We start from the raw sequence: 27139 nt of genomic DNA on the forward strand, positions 1-27139 counted from the left end.
CTACAGTTGCATCGAATATCAAGTGATGCCTTAGACATCTAATTTAAATTAACAAGAACTGTACATGAATATGACAAATTTGAGAACATCAGCTTTAATATATAATATAGAATAGAAACAGCAAAGAAAAATGACTTAGAAATGGAGGAAAAGGTGCTGTAAAAGGAGTTAGAGGTGTCAAAGGTGATGAGAACATAGATGTCTGGAATAATTACTTTGAAAGACTGCTAAATGAAACAAGCAGTGTCAGCATGACGGTAGAAAACTCACAACCTGTATGCAGTCAGGAATACATATCCATACTTGATATCCATACTTGAAGTACAAAGCCACCAAAACCCTGAAATGTGGAAAGGCAGCGGGAGTAGATGAAATTCGATCAGATGTGCTGAAATATAGAAGTATAAAAGTTTTAAAGTAGCTACATTGCATAATTCAGAAGGCCAGATCAGAGGGTGGATTTCCAAATGATTAGAACAGAGCTCTCTCATAGTACCCATTTATAAAATGGGAAATAAAACTGATTGTGGGAATTTCAGAGTATTTTCCTACTTAGTTTTCCTGGTAAGAGTTATGCAATATACTTGAGAAACAGCTAGGAAAAATTGTGGAAGGGAAGCTTGTTGAAAAACAAGCTGCATTCAGTCCAAAGATTTACACTTTAAGAGACAAAGAGAAAATCCGATCCCGACCACCTCGGTTTCGTACAGCTAATCTTCGGAATATAACACGGATTTAAATTTTAACTTATGCATCCGAGAGCTGGATCACAAATAAAACACTTGATCAGACTGGAAAACTCTAAAATGAGAATTCTGAGAAAGGTTAGTGGAGAGTGAACAATAACCATCAATGGCATCATCGTATTAAAAACGAGGATGTTAGGAAAGAATTTGACATTGTTAGCATTCAGGTTGGCTTTGCCAGGTTGCAGAGATAGGATCCAGAGGAAGATCAAGATGTAGACCGATTGATACAGTAAAAAGATCCTTGAAAGACAGAAATATATGATCTGATAATATTGGATTCTTGACAGATGAGAGATTAATTTACATAATTAACAAACGAGGAAAATTGTTGATAGGAATTTAGTAAATTGTTCATGTAGTACTGTCATAATTATCCTGCACACTACCTGAGGATACATATCAGGAATTTGATGATGATGAAGAAAAAAGACAGCTAATAGTTCCTTATGACAATATACGACGGGGATCTGGCAAATTCTTATAAACACCTGGAACAAAAATGATATTAAAGCAACTAATATAACCACAAGAAAGAACGTACGAGGTTATAAGAATATAAGAACATAAGTTACCATCATAACTCTGCTACTAGTATGTTCTTTCTTGTGGTTATATCAATTGCTTTAATATAATTTTTGTTCTAGGTGTTTATCAGAACTTTCTAGATCCCCACCCCCCCCTTTCGAGTTTGGCTGTTCGAAATAAATTTTCATTTTTGTTTAGTTGTCAATAAAACTTATAACGGCTATGAAATTTCTTACATTCTCCTGATATCTACATGTGATATATACATTACATACATTTGTTTATATATGATACATACTACATATTGACTACATATTTTTCTTTTAAAAAAAGAAATTTTTTAAAATTAAAATTATGATTAATATTGTGATTCATATTTACAACACGTAAGATTACTATTTTAAACAGGTTTAATTCTGTTTTTTTTTTGTAACAATGAAATTCGTACAATTTTTTCTTTTTTTCTTTTGTTTTTTTTCCCTGTATCAATGTATTATTATTATTATTATTATTATTATTATTATTATTATTAATACAGCATTTATTCATTTAACAATGAGTTATATATATTTACAATTTTTTTTTTAAGCGCTGTAAACTATAGCACTGAAATGTGATATATCGGTTTTGATTTTTTTTTAAAAAAAAATCTTGGATGATATGTAATTTCTCAGCTTTCATCCTAGAAGCTTATATGTACGCTTATCTGAGGATGACACCAGTTAGTTATTATTTATTGGTTTTTGTTTGCTGTGTTGAGAAGTTATGAAATCAAACCTATGTTTAGTAGGTTTGATTTACACTGCAGCCATTTGTGTGAGAAATTCGCCCACGCCACGTGTAGGCACGCACGCACGCACGCACGCACACACACACACACACACACACACACAAATAACTTGGAATGTATTGATGCATCGCTGAACTGGAAGCCTGAATGAATATATTGTGTTTCATTGCGTTTGTATGGTATTTTGGATGCGTTTCCTGTTCATATTGTGTCCTTAGAACTCTTTTTAGGCTATTGTAGTTTGTAATAATAATAATAATAATAATAAAGTTTTTAACTGTAATAACATTTTATTTATCATCATACAGAGCATTTACATGTATACAATAAAGCATACTATTGCATTTTTTGTTCAGTACAAAACGTAGAATACAGTGATTTTTTCAAAAGTAAATGTACGTAATTTTTTACAATGAATTTCATACAAATTTTTCCTTTTTTTGTATAATATGTTAATAATAGTCACTATAAATGGTAATTTATAGTTTGCAATTGGATAAGATTATATTTTTAACAGCATTTATAGTATAGTAAGTTATAATTTACAATTTTTGCTTTTAATGTTTTTATCCGCTGTAACTACAGCACTTCAACGCAATAAATAAGGAAGTAGCCTGATGTTTGGGAGGTCAAATTAATGATCTGAAAGGTCTGATCAAAGTGAAAATACCTGTAATGATGTTATTGCATCTGTCTTGATGTTCACATTCATTTTTTTTTGTGGTCTTCTTTTTGAACTCATTAGGAGACTTTTTTTTACTGTGGCAGCCTTTCTATGTCTTCTGAGCTTTTAATTTGTATTGGCTTTGAAGTTTGTGACTTCCTCAAGAATATCTTGGCATCTCTGATCCAAAAAAATTGGTAATTTTTTTCTGTTTTTGCTTTTCTTGCTTGGTACAACAAATTCTGGTTGAATGGTGTTAAATATTCGGATAGGAAGATTGTTGTATTGTGTTGCAATGCGTTCAAGTCCTTGGCAACTGGTTTTTTCTGTCTGCTGGCGTTTATGAGATTGTCTCTTTTGGAGTTGCTTGTAAGACCAACCAGTAGATCCACAAGATCCACACCACCAGTAGATCCACAAGATCTACTGGTGCAGGTCGTGGCAAGCCTTGTTTTTGGCTCTTCCCAGGAATCCGATTTTTGGTCTGAATGTCGTTAAGCTCTTTCATCAAATTGTGTAGCCCGTTGTGCGTTAATGCTGATTTTAATGTCTTTTACAGTTTGCAACACTTCTATCACTGCTAAATTATTATGTTTGACCAAATTCATATTCACTAGATGTTTTTGTTATCTGTTCTTTCTTTTTGCCAAAGAGTTCTTGCACAAGATCTAGTAAGCTGGCTTTTATAGTCTCTAGACCGTTTTCTATTAGTATATTTAAAGAGTTGAAATTATAGGACTCATCTGCATTGTTTTGTCTGTTCAGTTTAGTTCGTCGTCTGATTTTGCCTCAGGTTGCGTCGGCTGCGTCGTAGGTGGCTGCCTTAGGCGCGTTTCTTTGTTCTTCCTGCAGAGTACGCACTTCCATTATTCGCGTGTTGCATTGGATTTATGTTGCCAGGTGTTTTCTGAAAAGCTGGCACATTTTAAGTGTAGAATCCTGCTGCATTTCGTACAGGTTATTTGATTTTCGTCGGACGATAAATCCTCCAGGCATTTGATACACTTCATGACTCACCTTTCTTCCCTTGAGCAATTGTGGCGTGATTGTAAAGATGGCGACGTCCTTGGTTCTTCGCTCGTTGTTGATTGCAGTCCTCTCTATTCACTTTTCAACACTTCAAAATTTGGTTTCTTCTTAGCGGATTTCGGTGAATGTCATACCACTGTCTTCGGCGTGACAAGTAGAGTTACATGGGAACTTTCAAATTAAAAATAGGAGTCGGAACCACTTTAAAACTATAAAAAACGGGAGCAGCGATATCACCGTGTGCCCGTTCGTATGCCTACACAATAATAATAATAATAATAATAATAATAATAATAATAATAATAATAATAATAATAATCTCAGTCCTCTGTATTGATAGAATTTGTGTTATTTGTGTTATGATTTATAGAATTTCTTCGAACTGTTTATGTTACAATGATTATTTTTTCAAGACTAGTAACTAACTCTTGCAAAATTAATTTCTTACATTATGATTTATTATTTCACGTACTAAGACAATCTCCAAAGAGCTCTGATCTAAGAGCAAAATAACACATATAATTTATGCGTTATTCTGTGTTATGTGTTCTTTCCAATTTATTAGCACGAGCTCTAACAATCTAAGGATTTTACTGCAGATTTATACAAAGTCGATCTGTACGACAACTTTTTTAGTTCGAGGAGCAATATTGCATTTTGACAGCGAACCTATGCAATATGCAAATACTCTTATTGACATAAAAGTATTACAATTCATTTTATTGTTAAAGACATCGGAAGGTCTCTATCACATATTGTCCACAGTTGCATATTACATACAAAATCAGATAAAGCGTTACATTATTTCCCTGGGAAATCTAAATATTCTTAATTTGCTCACCTTTCAATACAAAGTGAAGCACTTTCCGACTCTGAGTACGAGACGATAATACAGTGAATGGTTTACTTGTGACGCTGCCCGTTAAGCCGTGTGTAAAAGACACTTGACAGAGATAAAAGATTATCAGACCCTAGAAAAGCTTTCAAGCACTATCATTCTCTTGTTAACTGAACAGTAAGAGGTTTCTCTTTTATTCACGCCCGTTCTTCTTTAGAACCCTTAATAACATTTAATGTATGTCTAACGCCTTCTGATATAAAGAAGTGCAACTGCTCAGCCAAGACCACCAGAAATTTTGCCAAGAAAACTAACATGCTCTACGTTATATGTATTTGTGTTACACGCATTAATATCGTTATAATCTCCACGTCTTTCTTATTCAATATAACAAGACTAAAGCAGACGAATTAAAATATGTGTTTATTTTTACTATTATACTTTAATTTCAAATAAATATATCTGTTTACAATATCTTAAAAGAGATCATATTATAAATATTATTTATTTAAGAGAATAACAACCCATATATTTTTTCGATCGACGCAATAAAAAAAACTAGTATTAACGTAGAAGAATCGACAGAGGACGAACCGAGAGATGAAATAAAACATTGAATTAAGGGATCAACAAGAAAAACTTCGAAACGGTTGCAGCAAAATCCTTCTAGTTTGATTTCTACGTTTATTATTTCATAGCTTACAATATAATCGTCCAATTCTTTTGATGTGTAGTTAAATCGTGATAAAATGCACATTTGTAATTGATAATGAACGATAAACTGATTTAAAAGAAAACTATCGGCGCCAAGTTGGTAGTGATGCAAATATTTCATGTATCACTATCTATCATATTATTTGCACAAACTTTAAAAGTAAATATCACGAATTTGAAGATAAAGAACTTTGAACTATCATAGCAAGAATATTGCAGATATTATTTACAGTAATGCCTCTGCTTGAACTCATACCAACAGATACAATTAATCCAAGGAAAATAATATAATTAATCCAAGGAAACCTAAGGATAATTATAGAATATCATCATCATCATCATCATCATCATCATCATCATCAAATTCCTGCCATGTACCCTCAAGGGGTGTACAGGATATGATAGTACTACATGAAAAAAATTACATCATTATTAATTTCCTATCTACAATTTTCCTCCAAATCAGTCTGTTACTTGTCAACACTCCAACATTATCAGATCTTATATTTCTATTGTCTAAAGCACTTTGTACCGTATCAATCCACCTATATCTTGGTCTTCCTCTGGGTCGTTTTGCTGCCAACCTGGCAGATAACACTTGTTTTGCTAATCTTTCCTCGCCCATTCTGTTTAAGTGACCATACCACCTGAGATTAGCCTTGCTAACGCATTGCTGGATGCTGACAATGTCAAGTTCTTTCCTAATATCCTCGTTTTTAATATGATACTGCCATTGATGCCATCTGTTCACGCCTATAATCTTTCTTAGGACTCTCATATCTGTGGTCTCTAGTCTTTGGTCAAGTGTTTTACTTCTGACCCAGCTCTCAGATCCATAAGTTAAAACTGGTTTGAACACTGTCTTGTATACAGCTAATTTAGTGTTCCGACTAATTTCTCTCTTATTCCATATGAATTTATTCAATTGACTTCCCACCATACCAGCTTTGCTGATTCTGTTATCTATTTCTATATTTAATTTACCATCTTCAGTAAAAATCGTGCCTAAATAGCTGAAATGTTTTACTTGTTCCACAGGTTCTCCATTCACAACACAGTTGACATTTTCAATGATTCTGCCTATTTTCATTGTCTTTGTCTTTTTATTGCTGACCTTCATACCATATCTATTACAACAGCTATTCAATTTAGTCAGAGAATCTTGCAGACTTGTAGCGGATTTATTTAGAAGTATAACATCATCCGCATAAAGCAAAGAGCTGACATTAACATCTCCAATTTTGATATCATGTTTAATACCACTTTCCTTCATAATGTGATCCATATAGATAATGAATAACAGAGGGGATAATGTACATCCTTGTCTCACACCAGATTTAACATTAAACCATCTTCCTGTACCTCCTTCAATTCTAACTGCTGACTTACAACTCAAATAAAGACTAAGTATTGCTTGATATAATGCCCCATTGACACTATATGACTGCAGCGTATTGAATAGCTTCTCTCTTGGCACCTTGTCATATGCCTTTTCCAGATCGACAAAACTTAAATACAGATCTTTGTTATATTCCCATGCTTTCTCGACTATTTGTCGTAAAGTGAAGATCTGATCCTGACAGCCTCTATTTGACCTGAATCCAGCTTGTTCTTCACCAAGCTTTTCTTCCACAATTCTTCTCAACCGTTTCTCAAGTATACTTGCATAGATCTTGCCAGGAACACTCAGTAGGGAAATACCTCTGTAATTCTCACATGCAGTTTTATTTCCCTTTTTATATATGGGTACTATGAGAGCTCTACTCCAATCATCGGGAATTCGTCCCTCTGTCCAAGCTTTCTGAACTATGCAATGCAGCCACTGTAAGACTCTTATACCACCATACTTCAGCATTTCTGGTCGAATATCATCTACTCCTGCTGCCTTTCCACATTTCAAGCCTTTGATGGCTTTTTCTACTTCAAGTATGGAAATGTATTCCTGACTGCGTGCCTGGTCAGTGTTTCTTACTACTGTGCTGTCATCACTGCTTGCTTCATTTAGCAGTTTTTCAAAGTAATTACTCCATACTTCAAGGATATCTTTTTCTCCCATTTTCATGTCACCTTTATCATCTCTAATTAATTTTATAGCACTCTTTCCTCCATTCTTAAGCTTCTTCAATAACCTCCAGAATATTTTGCCACCCTCTTGATATTTATTTTCTATATTCTTGCCAAAGTCCTCCCATGACTTTTGTTTAGCTAGTTTTACACAGTGTTTAGCATTCTTGCATTTGTCTCTATATTCTCTAAGAGCACAAGCTGACTTATTTGACAGGAACTTTTGGTATGCTTTCTTCTTTTCCTTCACTGCCTCTTTAACTTCCTGTGTCCACCAGGGAGTTCTGATTTTTTTATCCTTACAGACAACCTCACCACATGCCTCTCTGGCAGAATCAATCAATGTTTTCTTCAGAGTTTGCCACTGAATCTCCAAGGTTTGATTCCTGTTCTCAAACTCTTTCATTTTTTCTTCAATAATCTTTGTGTATTTTAGTCTACAGTTCACATCTGAGAGCTGCTCAACTTTTATTCGCTTTAAAACTTTCTTGCATATTATTCTTTTCAATATGAAATTCAATTTTATCCTGCTCAAGACTAAATAGTGATCCCTTCCAATTTCAAATCCTCTGTACACTCTGGTGTCCTGCACCAGGGAGAAAACATCACTATCAACAATAACATAGTCAATGAGACTTTTCTTATTCCTAGCCTCTTCTCTCCATGTGAATTTGTGCACATTTTTATGTTGGAACATGGTGTTAGTAATAACCAGTCCATGTCCTGAGCAGAAATACAACAGATATTTGCCATTATTATTAGCTTTGCTCTTTTCTCCAAATTTTCCCAAAATATTTTTGTATGTCTCACAATCATTTCCTACTCTGCTATTTAGATCCTCAACAAGGACCAATTTTCATTTTTCATTGTGTCAGTTGCTTTTTCTAAAGCTTCAAAAAATTCCTCCACTTCTACCTTAGTAGAACCTTCTGTGGGACCATAGGCACAAATAAGTCTCATTATCCAGTTCCCCATTCTCATATTTGCCCACATTACTCTACTTGAGACTGACTGCCATTTAAGAAGATTAGCCTCGTATTTTGTGTTGAATACTATGGCTACTCCTTCTTTTCCTTGATTGTCATTGCCTGAATATAACATTTTGTATTTATTGCTCAAAAAGATCTCACCAGTTTTGGTCTTTTTTGTTTCAGTCACCCCTATTATGTCGATCTGGTACTTATCGAATTCCCCAGCTAGCTCCATTTCTTTGCCATTCAGGCTTCTTACGTTGATAGTACCGATCTTTAACTCTGGTGATTATAGGATTCTATGGAATTATAGAATATCAAAATGAAATAAATATCTGATAATGAGAGGGAAAAAATGACAGATATTAAAGATCAGGTAATTAATGATATGAAACTGCAATGACCTCAAGAACAGTTTAGAAAAGCGATTTAAAATCATGCCACAACATGAAACACAAACAGTATATAAAATTCAGAAAAAATATCATTGCACAAGAAATTGATCGAAATAAGCACTTTAAATAGAATTGACTACTCAGAAATTCTCAGTATATATTGGCAACATGAAGTAGATATGGTAAATATTAAACATTGATTGCTAAACCAAAACTATTTGCAAGATTAGATTGCCAAAAAAAAAAAAAACTTTGCACGAGTCATGCATACAAAAATATGTAATATAAAGTTTCATCTTCAACTTTATAAGTAGCATCACATTCTCAAGAAAGAGAGAAATATCCTTCCATTAAATAAAAATACGAGCCTGATTACAGCACAGTCAACTTCATAATATGTGCTTTTCATTCGGCTTACATTCGAAATGAAGGATACCATCTTATCATATCTCTTAACACGAGCTTTAAAGAACTTCATCCAGTACATTTGGAAGCACGTGAATTCTATAAATAAAAAATCTCTATAATTTGTAATAACACCATTCACAGGAAAACTAATAAATCAGAAGAGGGTTTGAAAATTGGAAAAGTGCGTAGATGTGAGCAGGGGAGACGTATTGTTTAGAACGAAAATTAATACCAAACGTCTTGGAGGATGAGAATGCTATGGAAGTTATGAGTTCGTGGTAGGATAGGGTAGATATCAAATTGGAGAAAATTAGTATAAAAATGTTGCTCAGGGCATCGGACCTGATAGGAATAAATGGCATCTCCTGAGTTATAACAGCTCACATCTTTTGACGCCTAAAAATAAACAACATTCTAGCGCAATTTTTTTAAAAAAAATTTGTATTTTATGAAAAAATGTCATTGTATAGATTACAGTGAGGGTGTATTACGTATGTACGTATCTTTCATCATCTAAAGGGAGTGCATGGAGAAATAAATAAATGATTATTGTGAAAAATTATCATTGACACGACTATTTTTCAGATCTCTTTCAAAATTTATCGACTGCACTTTCTTTTTAGAGTAAGCATACGTTGATTAAAAATGATAATCAACGTATGCTTACTCTAAAAATAAAATGCAGTGTAGAGGTGACTGAATTTAACATACATTGCAATACTTTCAGTTACAGCAATATCCAATCAGCATGCAATCCATTTGCACAGATCTGTTTCACGTTTCCCTTGTTGCCGTTTGTTATGAAAATAGCACTACGTTTATTTGCCATAGGTTTTACGAGTCTTCGTTCCTTTCAATTTAATGAGAACTAAATTAAATAGTATTACGCCATACCTTAAATACTAAAAAGTGAAATGGTTTGAAACTGATACTTGAAGTGGTTTAAGGATAAAAACCAAAATTAAAATATTCATCGTAATAAGTTTTATCTCCATTTTGATGAAGGTTTTAAAGTAATTTGGATCCGAACATTGCTTGTCATTATAACATTTTCACCAATTAGGTTTTACGAAAGTAGAAGAAAAACAAATATCACTTTATCAAACCTCTTTAATATTTTATTTTATTTTTCTATTCTAATTAAATTTATTCCGAATTACCTCTTAACCAACACCCATCAACACAGAGTTCGCTTTCTCCTATAACAAGGTTGATTTATGCCGCTTGCATTCAGATGCATCATACAGTCCGACACAATTTTTGCTGACTTTTATATGAGACTTGTTTTTTACTAATTTGGATGCGCTGGTTTCAAATATCAAACCCATTTTTCTCTATCACGTCAGGTTTTTCCTCTATGGTATTTTCTTTTTGCTAATTTGTAAGTTTTTGATAGTTTTAAGGAGGCAGTACTATTTAAGGGATCAAAAAAATCGATTTTTTAATATTATTTTCTGAAAGTATGTACTTTTAGAAATCTGTTCCTAACTTGTTATCAAGAAATTCGAAAAATTCCCGAAGATATAGCCTATTATTCAAAGAGGTGCGCAGATCAGAATCGTTAGTAAACGAATAAATGCGTTTACTAACGCTAAAATTCCCAGAGGAAACGTTATAAGCGCTCATCATACTTTCACGATTGATTAACGATTGACTGATTTCGATCGTTCTTTGACGATCGAAATCAGTCAATCGTTTGTTTTAAGCAGTCGTCATCGCCTACTTTTCATCACCTAAATGTATTAGGTCGGTTATCGGCCTCTCTTGCATTCAAAGCGCCAGTACGTGCTGTTGCAGGTTCTTACGTATTTATTCGTTTACTAACAAGCGAGAGCGGTAAGTGCTCCGATTCTGATCTGCGCACCGCTTTGAATAATAGGCTATATCTTCTGGAATTTTTCGAATTTCTTGATAAAAAGTTAGGAACAGATTTTTAAAAGTACATACTTTCAGAAAATAATATTAAAAAATCGATTTTTTTGATCCTCTAAATAGTACTGCCTCCTTAAAACTATCAAAAACTTACAAATTAGCAAAAAGAAAGTGCCATAGAGGAAACACCTGAAGTAATAGAGAAAAATGGGTTTGATATTTGAAAGCAGCGCACCCAAATTAGTAAAAACAAGTGTCAGATCAGCAGAAATTTTTTTTTTTTTTTTTGTTGGCCAGTGACCGGAGTTGCACCGGCGTTCAAAACTTGAAACGTCTCAGCAGCATCTGGAGAAAGTTATTGTCTAATAAATACTGAAATTAAATCTTTCATTATTTATTAAGCATGAATAATTAAGTATTTAATTAGTAAGCGGTTTTAGATTAAATCCTGGATAGAAGCATATGCCACAACATTTATTTATTAAATTCTGATGGGCATACACAAATATTTAGAGTTGTCAAAAAATCGATTTTCTGTACGAGAATATATGATCTCAAAGTTCTTGCTACCTTAATAAATGAGAAAGAAAAAAGGTAACAAATATCAGGCTAGTGTTCAACATTTCGTAGTTTTCTGTTCTGAGGGCATAATATTTATTGAAGTGAATTGAAAGAGCATATCCATTTATTATCAGAACCCATAATTCCGCAACTCAAAAAAAAAACCGACAGTAGAACCTACGCTTATAACTTCAACTCTCCCTGTTCGGGGAAAAGAAGGCGTTAGCGGATTTCTTTTTATATTAGAGAAATGTGATTTTTATATCAGTGTTCGAAGTGCATTTATCGAATATTCATATTTCAGAAGAAATCAACCTCCATATTCTGTGATATTTCACTCAGGCAATATTCCTAATTCTTTTCTTTTCTGACGTTTTTATGTTACTCTACATTTTTCCTGTTGAAGGAAATGATGTGCCTTGTGTATTAATTGATTAATATGAAATGAACACTGTTTGTGCTATATCAGGAAAAAAAAGGCCAAATTTGTTTAAGTGATTAAGCGTATAGTTTCCAGTGTTGTTTCAAAAAATGTTATCTATTAACGTTATGTTTATTCTCGATCCCTAGGAGAAAATCCTATTGTATCATTTTTGTTTGAATGATATTCGAATAAGGCGAGTATATGGATTCCATTACATCAGCGCTTCCCAAACTGTGGGCCGCGGCCCCCTTGGGAGAAGTTGGTTTTGTTGAGGGATGCCGTGAAATAATGAAAACAAATTGAAAATGTTTTAAGACTAAGTAGTTATTTTTTTATCTTAAAAGAAACGTATTCCATTTTTATTATTTATTATTTCTTTTTTCTTATTTTTTATATTTTAATGGAAAAAATCAGATTGGCGCGGGTTTACAAATTTTGCATCCTGCGTATTTCGGCGCTTAATGAATATTAGTAAATATTGCTTATTCATATAAGTTTCATTTCGAAGCAGAAATCTAAGAATTGCAGTTTAAAATATTTCACCTGATATTGACCTTTTGTGTAGCAGTATTGAAACACGTCATCACATTAAATTGTTATTAAACTTCTTTGAGGTTTTTAATTCTTTCTTTCTTACTAATCGTTTTACGTTTCATCTGCTTGTACTGCAAATGTACAATAACAATACAGTATATCTATTTGCATAAAAATATGAGATAATGCGCCATGTCAAATGTGTATGTAAGATGCTAAAAATGGAATATTTGCATTTCATTTTTGCAATATTAAAGGGGACCCCGACATCCAGAAGTTTGGGAAGCACTGCATTACATCATCAATAGGAGTAGAAAGCCGAAGAGAACGTTCTCAACATTTACAACGTTTGCGACGTTTATTCTTTGCGCTTGAGTCAGCCATAAGACATCTTGTTTTTTTTTTTTTCCTTTTTTTTTTCTTTCACTCTCTCTTTTTTACAGATATAGCTTCCTGTGACTCATACTTGATAATACTATATATTTCAGAGGAAAACTTTTCATGAAGTGTCGAAACATTAATATAAAATCTATGCTAAATAAATACTGAAATAAAATGGTTCAAACTTTATTTTTACGAAGGCGATATTTAACATTCCTGACAAGCAAAAAAGGACATTTTTAAATGAGAGGATAAAATTTCAAGTTAGCTTTAAATAAATTCTATAAATATCAGAAAAGTGAGTCATTTTTATAAGAGTGTAACGGTACATTCGGCCATTTGAAATTGGTTTGTCCGATAATTTTTGATTTAACACTGAAACCCATATATACATGTTAAACAGCACATCATCTGCTTCACTTCGCGATCTGTAACACTGCATCATCATTGACGGTTCCTTAAAATGGACCAGATATCTGGAACTGAAATCTGGAAGGTATATGTTGTAGATTATAGTATTAACTTCACGGGCAAAGTATACAGTTTCACTAGCTTCTATTTTTTGCGTACTTTAAAAGATATATGATAATGTCTTACTATACGGGGAAGACATTTACTTTCTTAGCCATTTATAAACGATAGTGGATTGACCTTGAAAGAGTATTTTCGTTAGATTACTTGCATATTTCTTCAGAAGGGTTCGAAGTCTGTGAGACTTTTCACGTGCTAGGAGGATTCTATTTGTCTTTTTTGTTTTCATCGAAGTCATGCGTCATCCTGATGCACGCGCCAGCCTAAAGAAAATCATATGGAAATCTTTGCTGTTTTTACCGTCGATTTTCATTTACAAAAGTTCAGGTGGCTTTTATCATTCGTCGGTCTCTCTTTCTCTCTCTCTAACACACACACACACACACACACACACACACACACACACACACACACACACACACACACACACACACACACACACACACACACACACACACACACACACACACACACACACACACACACACACACACACACACACACACACACACACACACACACACACACACACACACACACACAAAGACAATGGCGGTTTGATAAATTTCACCATGTTTGCCAAAAAGCATTAGAGAGATATCTCAAAAAAAAATAGTGCGTTATAAACTGAGGAAGGAATCATCGATGGGAAAATATCGCATACAATAGACCAGCCGAGAAATTTTAATTCCCAAATTATAAATAAAAAAAAGTTATCAAACTTAATACAAATGATTATAATAGTAAATGGAGAATACACCTTCACAACCAACCATTATACACGTATATTTCTTATACGCAAGTTTTTCTGATTATATCTGTTTGTAAACTAATTCTAAAGAAGTAATACGTGTCGCTCAGATAGTTTGCCTGGATGAGCGAATCGTGGCTCCGATCGTTTTATCCGAATCTTACTACAACATGAATTTACATGATACATACTTCTCCCGGTGTGTGGCTTTTAATAAGCCTGAAGTAGCCTGAATGCCTTGAGGCGACCAGTTCATCTAATCCCTATCCTAACCTTATCATCGTACTAAGATACTCTAAAGTTTCAAATATTCATGACTGCGATTACCATAAATTTCTCGTCACAACTTAGTAATAAGCATGTTATGCCTTTTACTAATAACAAGTTAATATACCGGTTAGGAATCCTGGTTTTCCGTTTTACGCCAAAATATGTCGTTATCTTTCGTCAATGCACTCGTAAGTTCATACACGTTTTAACAATTTCAATTGATTAAGCATTATTACAATTTTTAAAAATGCTTATAAAATCACATCTGATTTAAATTAAAAAAACAAATCGTTGTCAGTACACATTAATCAGGAATGGTCAAGTAAAGTGTATCCTAATAAATCTACTTAAATTGATTTTTTCACCAGTGAGAAATACTTTTCGAAGCCGATTACAGATTTAAGCATCTTTTGGTGCAGGTAATTAGAGGTTTAAAAATTCCACATTTAAAACTGGATTCAACTAAATTGACAGAAGAATACACAAAATTACATTCAAATATATATTATTTAGGCCCGGGAACATTAGCCTCTCCAACAATGCACAGATATACACTCAACAGCAACGATTCTAAGTAGGAGACCGACTATCTATGAATTTTTAAAAACTTGGAGCTATTATAATACCTGCTGTTCGTTTTGAAGATTGAAAAAGATTTTAGAGTGCGCATTTCTGTGGTATTTATTTAGCCGACCTAGTGGGCCCCCAGTGTTTGGCGTACCAGTTCTCCAACCAACAGGCTGCGGGTTCAAATCTCCCTGAGGCTATGGAAGAATTTTATCTCCTTATTCCACTCACGGAAGAAAAATGTGCTATAATTCGCTAATAACTTTCCGTGGGTGGGAACAACATAAAAAAGCATATTATTTATTTAGGGATTTATTATTAAGCTAAAGGAAAGCAATCAGCCCTTGAGATGTCATGAAGGTAGCCACTGCAAATAAACTGAGACCAGTGTATTTTGCTTATTAATTGTGTGCGTTCTTATGGTCGGTTTGTCTATTTTGCTCGAAGAAAAAGAGGGAAGATAAGTCGTCTTTCTTCCGGTTAATAGCCCTTATAAAGATTCTTGTCTAAGATGGGATTCAAAGCCAGTCTTTCTATCCAAAGAACATCGACGTGTATACTTAGTTATAGAGGTTGTCAATGCAAATTGGGACTTCCTTAAATTTAAGCATGGTTACATTTCATGCGTAATATTCGTCAGTGTTAAACTTTAGATGCAGAATATGTAGAAGAACTAAATATTGTCTAGAAAATGTATTTACATCAACAGACGACGATGATAATTATATCAATAAATGATTGTTTTATAATGCAAAAAATCAAAACATGAAACTTTTAATATACGCAAGGAAAATTTCTTTTTAAAGTTTAGTGGATGAAAAAAGTCAGTATTATTAATTATTCTCTGTATATAAATAATATAAAACTCTAGCAGTCATTATTCAGATTCCTGACAGTGGGAGAAAGGATGGACCGAGATAGAAATACCGAAACAACAGGCGGCATTTTTAGCACTTTTTTTTAGCTGCATTTTTGCGTTCAACTCCTTTTTAATAACTGTAAAATGCCTCCTAAAATTAAGATGCTATAGATCATTAGGCTGTGCACAACTACTTTTCCTCTTTATGAATTTGTCATTTCCTTAATTAAATAATATAATATAATAATGAGTTGCGTATCACCAAATTTTCATGAGGGCAGCGAAATTTTTGCTGTGTCCAATCTGAGACTATTTAGTTATTACATAGAATTTCTGTGATCATTTAAGAATATCATCTGATCAGAAAACTTTCCATGTTGATTCAATGATCGCAACAAAAAAACCCCTCTGATCTGAAAGCTTTTTTGCAACACTTGAGCAACGCTTTAATTTTGTTTAAAAAATAAGTATATAAAGGCAACAGATTTCTTAAATGTTATATTCGTCAGTTAAATCATCTTCGGCAGTCGTTTAAATCTTTATCTTCAAGTTTCCTTTTTATTATGTAGAAACAGTCATCAAACAAATGTCTCGGTTATCATGAACTCTGCAGTATTCTGTATAATTTGATAGAAACTTCAGCAATATCTTTTTAATTCAAATTCATTGCAGGCATTTGAAATCCCATAAAGCCAACATAAATACATTTTCGAATTTCGCTATTTTATTTTTACTGATTTTCGCATTGAAGAGCTACTTACGGTTATGATGTATTTTATTGAACGCACGTGTTGATCTCTCGAAGCGATATCTCTCTTAAAATTCAAACTTAAATAAAACGGGTAAAATGAATCTCCTCTTCTTTTCCGTACATGGAAAGAACTTCACAATTTGTCAAGGGATTTGTGCATGACAGAAGAGGCTAAGTTGAACTAAACATTTTCCTGGGAATGCTTCCAATGATTTATTCAAAATAGTAAATTATTCATGACACATGCTCTCTCTCTCTCTCTCTCTCTCTCTCCCTCTCACGTTTCTAAAGAATAACTTATGATGCAAAAGGAAGGCAATCAAAGAAACTGGTGTGACAAAGATTGCAGTTCATTCTGTATACGCTTGGTTTAGTGATTTTAGGTGAAAAGAATCTTTCCCCCTCAGGATAGTAAAGGCATATAACACCCACGTGATAAGATAATAAACATTCGATTTCTCTTCTATTAGATGAAAAAAAAACAACAACAGGAAATTTATAAATAAAATATCAAAGTGAAAACAAAGCGATGAAAACATAGGTGCAGCTGAATCCAGCGAAGTATATGCAATTAACTTTAAATTTTGGAATTAAACCTTGAAGTATAAAAATCGCATTTAATCCACGAACGTTCAATGAACAGAAGGGAATCTGAGGACGTTTCAGCAATCTAGATCGGCTCGTAGACTGTGCTGAATCTCAAAGGAGAACTATCCAGCGTTGTTTCTTGATGTTGAGATGGGTTTTTCAAATTCGATGAGTGAATACTGTGAAGGCAATGTACGTGTAATCAAGGTAAGACTATTTTCTGTCAGCCAGAGACTGCTTGTGTGGAATTTCATATGCATCTATTATTAGGTTAAGAATGTTGTATTTATAATTATAAACAGTAGAATGGTGTACGCTTAGTTTAGTGTTTTCATATGAAAAGAATCTTTCCTCCCCTCAGGATACTGGAAAAGAAATTTTTGACTGTTTACATTAATATTTAACTCCTTAACTCCTAATTTTTCGTGCAGTTTATATTACTTTAATAACACATTAAATACAATTCCCTCTAAATAAACAATATAAACCGCATACGTGATAGGGCTATATGTAGCTTCTGTTAAGCAACGACATACAGCCCACTAGTTTAAATACCCTGAGACCGATTTCCAGGTGAATTATTGTCATTTCAAATATGTTCTAAAAGTCTCACAATGTCTCTTTTTTTTCTATCATTATAAAGAATTATAGGTTTGATTTGCCTTTAAAACATGTCCCTAAATGTAAACCGAAATATTATTCTTCAACAAACTTGGGTTTTATAAAATAAGATCTGTATGCTGAAACTTCGATATGTCTAATGTGGAATTATGCAATATTCAACAGTATTCAGTTTAATGGTCACCATATCTAAATATAAGCATTAAATATGTAACTAAAACATGTAAGAGAACTAACTAGAGCTACATCACTTAGGCAAGATAACAAAATAACTAAGAAGTATCAATTGGACAAAAAAAAAAAACCTAAATAAGTAGAGGAGGATGACTCAGAGAGAAAAGTATTATGTGGACATAACTTGTGTTACTGAGATTTATTTATTCCTATGGTCCCATAACAGGTTGCATTATATGAAAAGTAAAAAAATAATAATTCATGAGAGAAGGCAGCTGGTAAAGGAAAAGAAAGTGTTAGCCCTTGTTTGAGATATAAACAGCAGAGTAGGAAATAAATACCATAGAAAAATGCGTTGAGAAAGTAAGGCAATTAATAAAGGGAAGTGTACTTTCCGGACTTCATTTAGAACATGGACTAGCCATTACTAAGACAATGTTGCAACCATAAAATGAGCTAATATTCATAGGAGGGAGAAGATATACGAAATAGAAAAGTCTTATGGACTGTATTCTCGGCGATGGTGATATCTTAATGCTAATTCAGGACACATTACTCTCTTGTACATGACACTCTTGTACTCTGTACAAGAGTACACAGTGAATTTGACAGAGGAAGTCATCGCAATTTAGCTTTTAAGACTATTAAAATGACTTTCATAGTGAAAACAAAAATATGTAAGAAAGTTAAAAAAATAATAAGCTGATAAGCTTTGATTTATTTCTGCAAAGATAGAAAAAATATTTGAACGCAGACAATCATATCAGACGAAGAAGGTTCAAAGGCTTCCAGCAAGAAACGAGGATATGCTAAGACAGAATCAGAGAAATATATAACAAATCAAGATTACGTAAAATTAGCTAAATAAAAGTCATTGGAAGACTTGGGGAAGAATGTAGAAGATAAATATCACAAAGGTAAAAGATCTTGTGGACTCTATTGAAAAGCTTACAAAGGGAGGAAAGAGTACTGTAAAAGGAATCTTCTAAGAAGACAAAGGCAATATGAGAACTGAAGATAATGATCCCAGATGTCAGGAATAATTATTTTGAAATATTAAATGAAATAAGAAGTGACAAAACACTGCTGGAAAATATTCGAGAGGAATACAGTAAGGACTAAATATCAATATTTGAGAAAACACCAAATAACAGAAATGTGGAAAAGCAACTGGAATAGAAAGTAATCTGCCCAAATGGCAAATATGGAAATATCTAAGTAAAGAAGTTTAGAAGTCCTTGTCAGAAGGTCGAATTCCAGCGGATTGGAATTCAGTTGGAATTCTATGAGACACCTCATAGAAATGAATATAAAACTGAATTCAAGAATAACAGAGGAATTTCGGTAGTAAGTGTTCCAGGTAAAATCTATGCAAGCATAATCGGGAAGAAAAGAAGAAAAACTGTGTAAGAGAAAGTTGAAGATGAACAGAGGCTGCAAGGATCAGTTCACAGACAATTCATCGCTCGAAAATTGATCGCGGGGAAAATTCTTCGAGAGGAAAATTTATTTCAGGGAAAATTCATCGAGAGGAAAACTCATCGAGAGGAAAATTCATCGCGGGGGAAATTCATCGCGGGGGGAAATTCATTGCAGGAAAAATCATTGCAGAAAAAAATCGCTGAAAGCGTTATTCGCTAGAAATTTGAAGTCAGTTTGGTTTAACACAATTTATGTAAATATGTGTGATATTTGATAATAAATTGTATCTGAGAGATACCGCGAACTCCAATGTCAGTATAGTGTTGGTTTAGTTTTTTTTATTTGTTTATTTTTTTTCAATAGTTTCTAGATTGTATCTGAAAATAAATAAACCATCATGTATTATATTTGTAGTGTTGTTATTTTTTTAAAAGTTTTATCGCATTTCAGCACATACTAGTAATGAATGTATCTCTCGGATACATTCGATCTAAGCTGCAGTTGTTTCGATCTCGACTTCCGCAGGGTTAAAGAAGGTACCAATGTACTTATCCATAGTTGAAATACTGAATATTACTCGCCCTCGTGTATAACTCGCACCACGCTTGATTTTACTTTTCGAAAAAAGAAATTAAAAAGTTTCGCATTTACCTCGCACATGAAAACAAGCTAAAAACACGTGCACGTTGTGGCGATAGTAACTGCTCCCACGGTAAAAAAAACCCCTCCCCAATAGCCACTATATTGCAGAGGCAAGAAAAATAATCTTTATTATGTCAGTGAATAAGGTATGAGCAGTCTGTGTAATATATTTCTCAACAAATAGTGTAATTGGAGACAACTTGGATATAAGCGACACTAATGAATGAATCATATGTCCCCTCATACAGAAACTATGCTGTATAGACTCAAGCAAAACATGGCAAACACAGTATCTAAATAAAAACTATTGTTATTAATTAGATGTGTGTGAGTTCGCAAAGCAGCAATGAAATTCAACCGAGCATATTAAAATTCGTAAACGTGTTAAAACTAAGAAATATATATATATACAATGAACTGTTGGCAGGTTCACATATGGAATTCGGATGAAGAGAGTTAGCATTTCAACTCAACTAGCGGCTTGCTTTTATCTTTCGATCGCGCTATCTTTTGTTAATAGCGCACCAATCATATGCACTTCTAAATGACCTGTCATTGCTGTCTCGGGTTAGGCTTAATTATCGTAAAGGGAGAAAAGTTAAATTTAACCACTGGCTCCCAGAGTACTACTATGTTGGAGCGGCTACTGTGAATATATTCCTACTTATATATTTGAAAGTGAAATTCTGCACTGGAAATTTCAAATTAAACAGTTTTACGTCACGTGTTCTCAGAAGTCCGATCCCCGACATTTTTTTCTTTTGGTAAGTGTTTAAAAGTTCGAAGTTTAAGAACCAATTTATAAATTAATTACAATTATTGCACGATGCCTCTGACGGTATCATATTAGAAATACAATTCTAATGTTTTCGATCTTCTCTAATATTTTTAGTCTTCTTAACTGTCTTCAATGCCGTTTCAGAGATAGAATTTTGTAAAATGATTCTTAATACGATTAAAAATTGTGCGTCCAAACAGGTATCGATGGTATCATATTAGACATCAATTCTAATGTTTTCGATCTTCTCTAATATTTTTCGAGTCTTCTTAACTGTGCCTTAATTCGGAAGGTATCAGAGATTGAATTTTGCAAAATGATTGTTAATACGAAACAATTAAAAAATGTGTGTGCAAACAGTTATAAATAAATTGAATTCACTATTCTATTAATTTGATGCTGTAAGCCAAAGTATGAATTCTGTTGCAAATGAACATTTCGTATACATTTGGGATCTTCTTCATACCAATACCAATTAAGATTACTTAAAATTCCTACAGTAGCAGTTACCCTATTGTGCCAGCAGACCACACACACACACACACGCACACACGCACACACACACACACGCGCGCGCACACACACACACACACACACACACACACACACACACACACACACACACACACACACACACACACACACACACACACACACACACACACACACACACACTCCATCTCCTTTTGATCTCCATACTAAACCAAGTGTTTGTGGGAAGAATACTCCGAAATATAACCAATGGAATCGAAAAGGAATCCAGACCTCTCGTTAAAAAGAAAAAAGGGAAATATTTACTGCAGAGTTAGCGGTGTTTTTTCTCTTATGAAATCACACAAGGATAAAAATATTAACGATTCGAATATTTAAGGTTTGTTTTTAGAAAGGGTTAATATACCGTATTTTAATATGCGTATAATATACGGAGGAGACTTGGAAATTATTCTTATGATTCAAGTAAGCCTTCAAATATCTTTTGGTTAAGGGAGGGGGATATCTCTCTTTCATTACAAAGAAGGAGGGCTAATGGTCTTTAGGGTTGAACTATTGGAAACTACTTCTGTAACAGCAATTTGAATGTGGAGAATACTGCGGAAGAGAAAGCTCTCCTGGGAAAGAACATCTTCCTGTGATTGTTTGACGCAACATTTAACTCGGAGTGATTGTCTTTTAGCCATAAACACCACAAGAAAAACCTGTTTGACCATTATGCAAGCAATAACAATGATTTCACTGAGACGTAATGTTTATTTTTCCCTCAGGTAACAAAGAAAGCCGATGTAGCTTCTGTCGTCAGAGTTCTAATAGAAATAATAATTATTTTCTACGTTAAGATACGCGATGGTAATCGTACAGGAACCAAATATGCATTTTTATTGTTATCTTTTTCCAGAAATGGATGGGGATACATACTCCTCTAAATATACATCCTATTCTCTCTCTGTTTCTCTAATTTTCTCTGCTTTCATTGATCATTTGGTCACAGATCAGTGTTTCGCCCTCACAAAATCCATCTTAGATAAATATTGCTCACTTCAAAGACTACCAAAGGAGGGCTCAGCAGTATCCTCTTGCCCATTTAATAAGTTTAGATTATCATCACAGATCCGTAAGTTGCTTGACTCCTAATGATGCTTTCATATTCAAGCCACTAATACATTTTTATGCTATATTTTATATTCTGTTATTACACGATTTATGCTCTGAATACACACACACACAAAGTAATAAAATATGTGTGTGATGTATACGTGGGATAGTTGCCATGGACAACTCGGTGCTATCTAACAAAAACTTGAGGAAGCTCAATATGTGTTGGAGGCATCGTAAACCGTTCTTATTTTGTTTTTATTTTTGCATATTAGAGAGAAATATGCAATGAATTTATCAAAAATTAATTGTTTCTCAGCTCTTAATAAATACCTTTTTGCAGTATTCTACTTTGTTATTTCTAGCGGATATTTTAACAAGAATAAATATGAAATGTGCGCGGTAAAAGTGGAGGTTCAATCTTAATTCAGAACAGAAATTAAAAACGGAATAATGAAGTTGGGAAACAAAATAAATTATTTCGATTCTTTAGTCTTATACACAGTCTGTTAACGCCAATCAAACTAAACCTTCTTATAAAGTAGTGATGGACCAGCAGTAATTTGATGCTGTACATATTTTAAATACCTTTTCGGACAACTACTTATTATATTAAATTATATTGTATAATAAAGTGACTGATCGTATTAATTAAATTACAAACAACATAATCAAGCATTATAAGTATTTTTCACACTAAAATTTTTATATTTTCTAAAATATAAAAATTATGTTAAAGAATAAAACCTGCGTTAAGAATCCGATAATATAGTAAAATTGAACGAATTCAGTTCTTTTATCACAAGTTACTCGCATGTAGTACTTTAAGCAGTGCATATGACGCATCTCAATGGAAAGTGGCTTCCCAAGCTTTAATTGACAATCATTCTTTTGATAAATTTCAAATAAGAATATTTGTAATATTTCACTCAATATACATATATGGATGTTTCTTTTGTTCCTTGTTGTTGTCGTCCTTGCTAATATGTTTTGCGTTACTTCGTAATTTCTTTTTACTTCATTTTATAGCTGCCTTTCTACAACTTGGATAAATGACCTTTTTTTAATGATAAATTGGTCTCAACGTGACTTTATTATTTCTGAACACTCTTTTAAAACAAAACTACTAGATTTGTTAGGGTATATATCCTACGCGGGAAAAAAAAATGATTCAAAAACAAAGAAGATGGGTACTTAACAAGTACCCACCGGAATAGCTTAATTCAATGCACATGGAGTGAAACATAAATTTTTCTTTTTCTTTTTTTTATCAGTTTTACACAGCTAAATATTCTGGAGAATGTTAATAGAACGTTTTGCAATTAAAACAGAATATATATTAATTAATAGCTCACTTAGGATGGAAATGAGAGTGTGATTAAACGAGCAAATTCATATTTTGCCATCTGACGAAATTATTATTGTACGGAAGCACATAAATAATGCCTCGAGCACTCGATGAACTGCAAATGGCGTGATTATGCTTCGTAATTACTTCTACTTTATAAGCAGACAGCGGTTTCCATCTCGTTAATTTTTCATACGGCCTCATTTTAATTATGCAGACTTTTTCATTGCCTTTGGTTAGTAACCGAATTTATTTATATGGAGTAGTATAATATCTCCATCACACTTCTCGCTGACAACAAAATCTTTCGTGCTCACTTCGTGATGCAGACATGAGACCATCAAGACAGCATAAACTGCATTAAACTGCTCCTTTAATACAGGACTGACAAATGTGATTATTCTCTCACCACTGTGACACATTTCAACACTCACTTAATTCCACACGATATAAATTCATTACCGTGTAAAATATCTCTGAAGTAAATAGCTAGTAACTGAAAGAAAGCATCCACAAATATACACATTCGGCAATAGTCACAGTCCGTAGTTTCATCTGTAAATGTGTACATCAAAATTTAAATGTATACGTTTGCAAATTGCCTTGTTTTTGTTTTGTGTAATCATAACCATGAGTATGCTTCCAGCCAACAGAAATGGAAGAAATGGTGATCATACTGACACACACACACACACACATGCATGTGTGTATATATATATATATATATATATATATATATATATATATATATATATATATATATATATATGTGTGTGTGTGTGTGTGTGTGTGTGTGTTAAAGATACCAAGAAATTCTAAACTTGGTTTTAATTCTTCTCCCAAGTAAGCAAAACAAAGTTTTGCGCGAGAAATACATTCACGTCTGAGCTACTTGTATAACAGAGGCTGATAACTTCATATCACTTGCCTCAGTATGTATCCCATAATGCAAAGCACACCCCCTTCCATTATGCATTGTATTATACAGCGTGTATAATCAATGCATAATGGCAAGGGCCACTACCAAGAACGGTTTCAACCTTTATGGAGGTCTCTTCGGGAACCAGACCCGGGTGAGATACCAAGGTTGAAGTAATGCAGAAGTCATATATATCTCATATGCAAGTAGAAGGAAGGTGCTTGACCTTCTTAATAAAAATCTCTGAATGAGAGAAAGATGAAGAAAGTTTTTTTTTTACCTTGGGTGTAATATACGTTAAAGATGCCAAGAAATTAAAAAAAAAAAAAATTCTTGGTATCTTTAACGTATATTACACCCATGGTAAAAAAAAAATTTCTACACGACTACCGACACGTGAACGTAGGTGCTTTTAATACCGCAACTTAAAAATATTGACCGTACAAACTACACTATCCACACTATTTCAAAACAATGATGAATTTAGGGAGAGACCACGAGAGGTCGACATATGTCTTCCATGTCGCTTCACCCTCCCCGCCCCCTCGGATGTCTTTGGGTGAAATTCAGCCTTTGCTAGGGGTGAAATTCAGCTGCCATCAGAATTCAGAAAAGTTAGTTAGGGTTGAAGAAGCATCTCTTGTTTCCTTTGTGAAATCAGGGGCATGGGAGAATTTATTTACTAATATGCATGTTACAATCTCACTTTTCGAATCGGATCTCTGGGTTTTATTTGCAGAATTTGGCAAAAATTTGTAATGATAGCAATAATAGATTCTGACTGAGAGTAATTTAATGAAATTGTAATTTATATTTTATCTGATGACTTCATATCACTTGCCTTAGTATATATCCCATAATGCAAAGCACACCCCTTTTCAGGCGAGTATAATGCAATGCATAATGGAAAGGGCCACTACCCAGAATGGTTTCGACCTTTATTGAGGTCTCTTCAGTTGGAGCCAGACTCGGGAGAGATACCAAGGTTGAAGTAATGCAGAAGTCATATATATCTCATATGCAAGTAGACAAAAGGTGCCTGACCTTCTTAATAAAAATCTCTGGATGAGAGAAAGAGGTAGAAAGTTTTTTTACCTTGGACGTAATATACGTTAAACATGCCAAGAAATTAAAAAAATATATTTCTTGGTATCTTTAACGTATATTACACCCATGGTAAAAAACTTTCTACATCTTTCTCTCATCCAGAGATTTTTATCAAGGTCAAGCACCTTTTGTCTACTTGTATATGAGTATATATGACTTCTGCATTACTGCAACCTTGGTATCTCTCCCGGGTCTGGCTCCAACTGAAGAGACCTCAAAAAAGGTCGAAACCGTTCTAGGTAGTGGCGCTTTCCATTACGCATTGCATTATACACGCCTGAAAGGGGGGATGTACTTTGCATTATGGGATACATACTAAGGGAAGTGATATGAAGTCATCAACCTCTATTATACAAGTAGCTCAGATGTGAATATATTTGAATATACTTGAGAAAAGGATAACAAACCAAGTATAAACGATTTCTTGGTATATATATATATTAGAAATATATTTAGAAATATAAATATCCACTTTATATTTCTAAAAAGATGAGCCGAAATTTGCAACATTTTTATGTCACGTTTCTTGCCTCTTCATTGTTTTGAGCAGGGTTAAGCCGATAAGCAGTTAAGCTGATATATATATATATATATATATATATATATATATATATATATATATATATATATATATATATATATATATATATATATATATGTGTGTGTGTGTGTGTGTGTGTGTGTGTGTGTGCGCGTGTGTGCGCGTGTGTGTGTGTGTAATATATATATATGGTTAGTTAGGTTAGTTTATAATAATAAAAGTAAGGAAAGTACTTCTTTTGCACTCACTGGATTCAGAAATCAGAAATCATTATAAACTAACCAACCTAACCTAACATGGATGTCGCATGTCGAACCAGAGTACAGTCGTAGTTTGTCGTGTGCAGATTAATGGGGATGAAAGATAAACGTTGTTGTGGGCCGAGCTTAATGATTGCAGGCAGATAAATGGGAATAACAAATAAAAGTTGTTGTGGGCAGATCAATGGGGATAATAGATAAACGTCGTTGCTGTACCTCTTTCCTCATCAGTGGAGAAAAACACTGATCAGTTCCTCTCTGATTTTGATACCTTAAGTCACCTGTTATCATACAGACAGAAATTTTCAAGTGGACGAACGCACCATTTCGAATGCAGCTGTTAATCACTTCGTAGACAGATGAATGGGGATGTCACTGGAAGAGAGCTGAAATCCCCATTCATCTGCCCATGGATGTTAGGTTAGGTTAGGTTACGTTAGTTTATAATGATTTCTGATTTCTGAATCCATTGAGTACAAAAGAAGTACTTTCCTTACTTTT

At 33.6% G+C, this 27139-nt stretch overlaps 1 protein-coding gene across 3 annotated transcripts in view; it reads right to left on the minus strand.

The window, feature by feature from the left end:
- The window catches only part of LOC150104524 (neurotrimin-like), a 569050-nt gene that overhangs the window by 501488 nt on the left and 40423 nt on the right, over window positions 1-27139 (minus strand). The window lies entirely within an intron of this gene.

This window comes from Typopeltis vanoorti, chromosome 7 (assembly GCF_054136105.1).
Source record: "Typopeltis vanoorti isolate ZY-2024b chromosome 7, IOZ_Tvanoo_1.0, whole genome shotgun sequence".
NCBI lineage: Eukaryota > Metazoa > Arthropoda > Arachnida > Uropygi > Thelyphonidae > Typopeltis > Typopeltis vanoorti.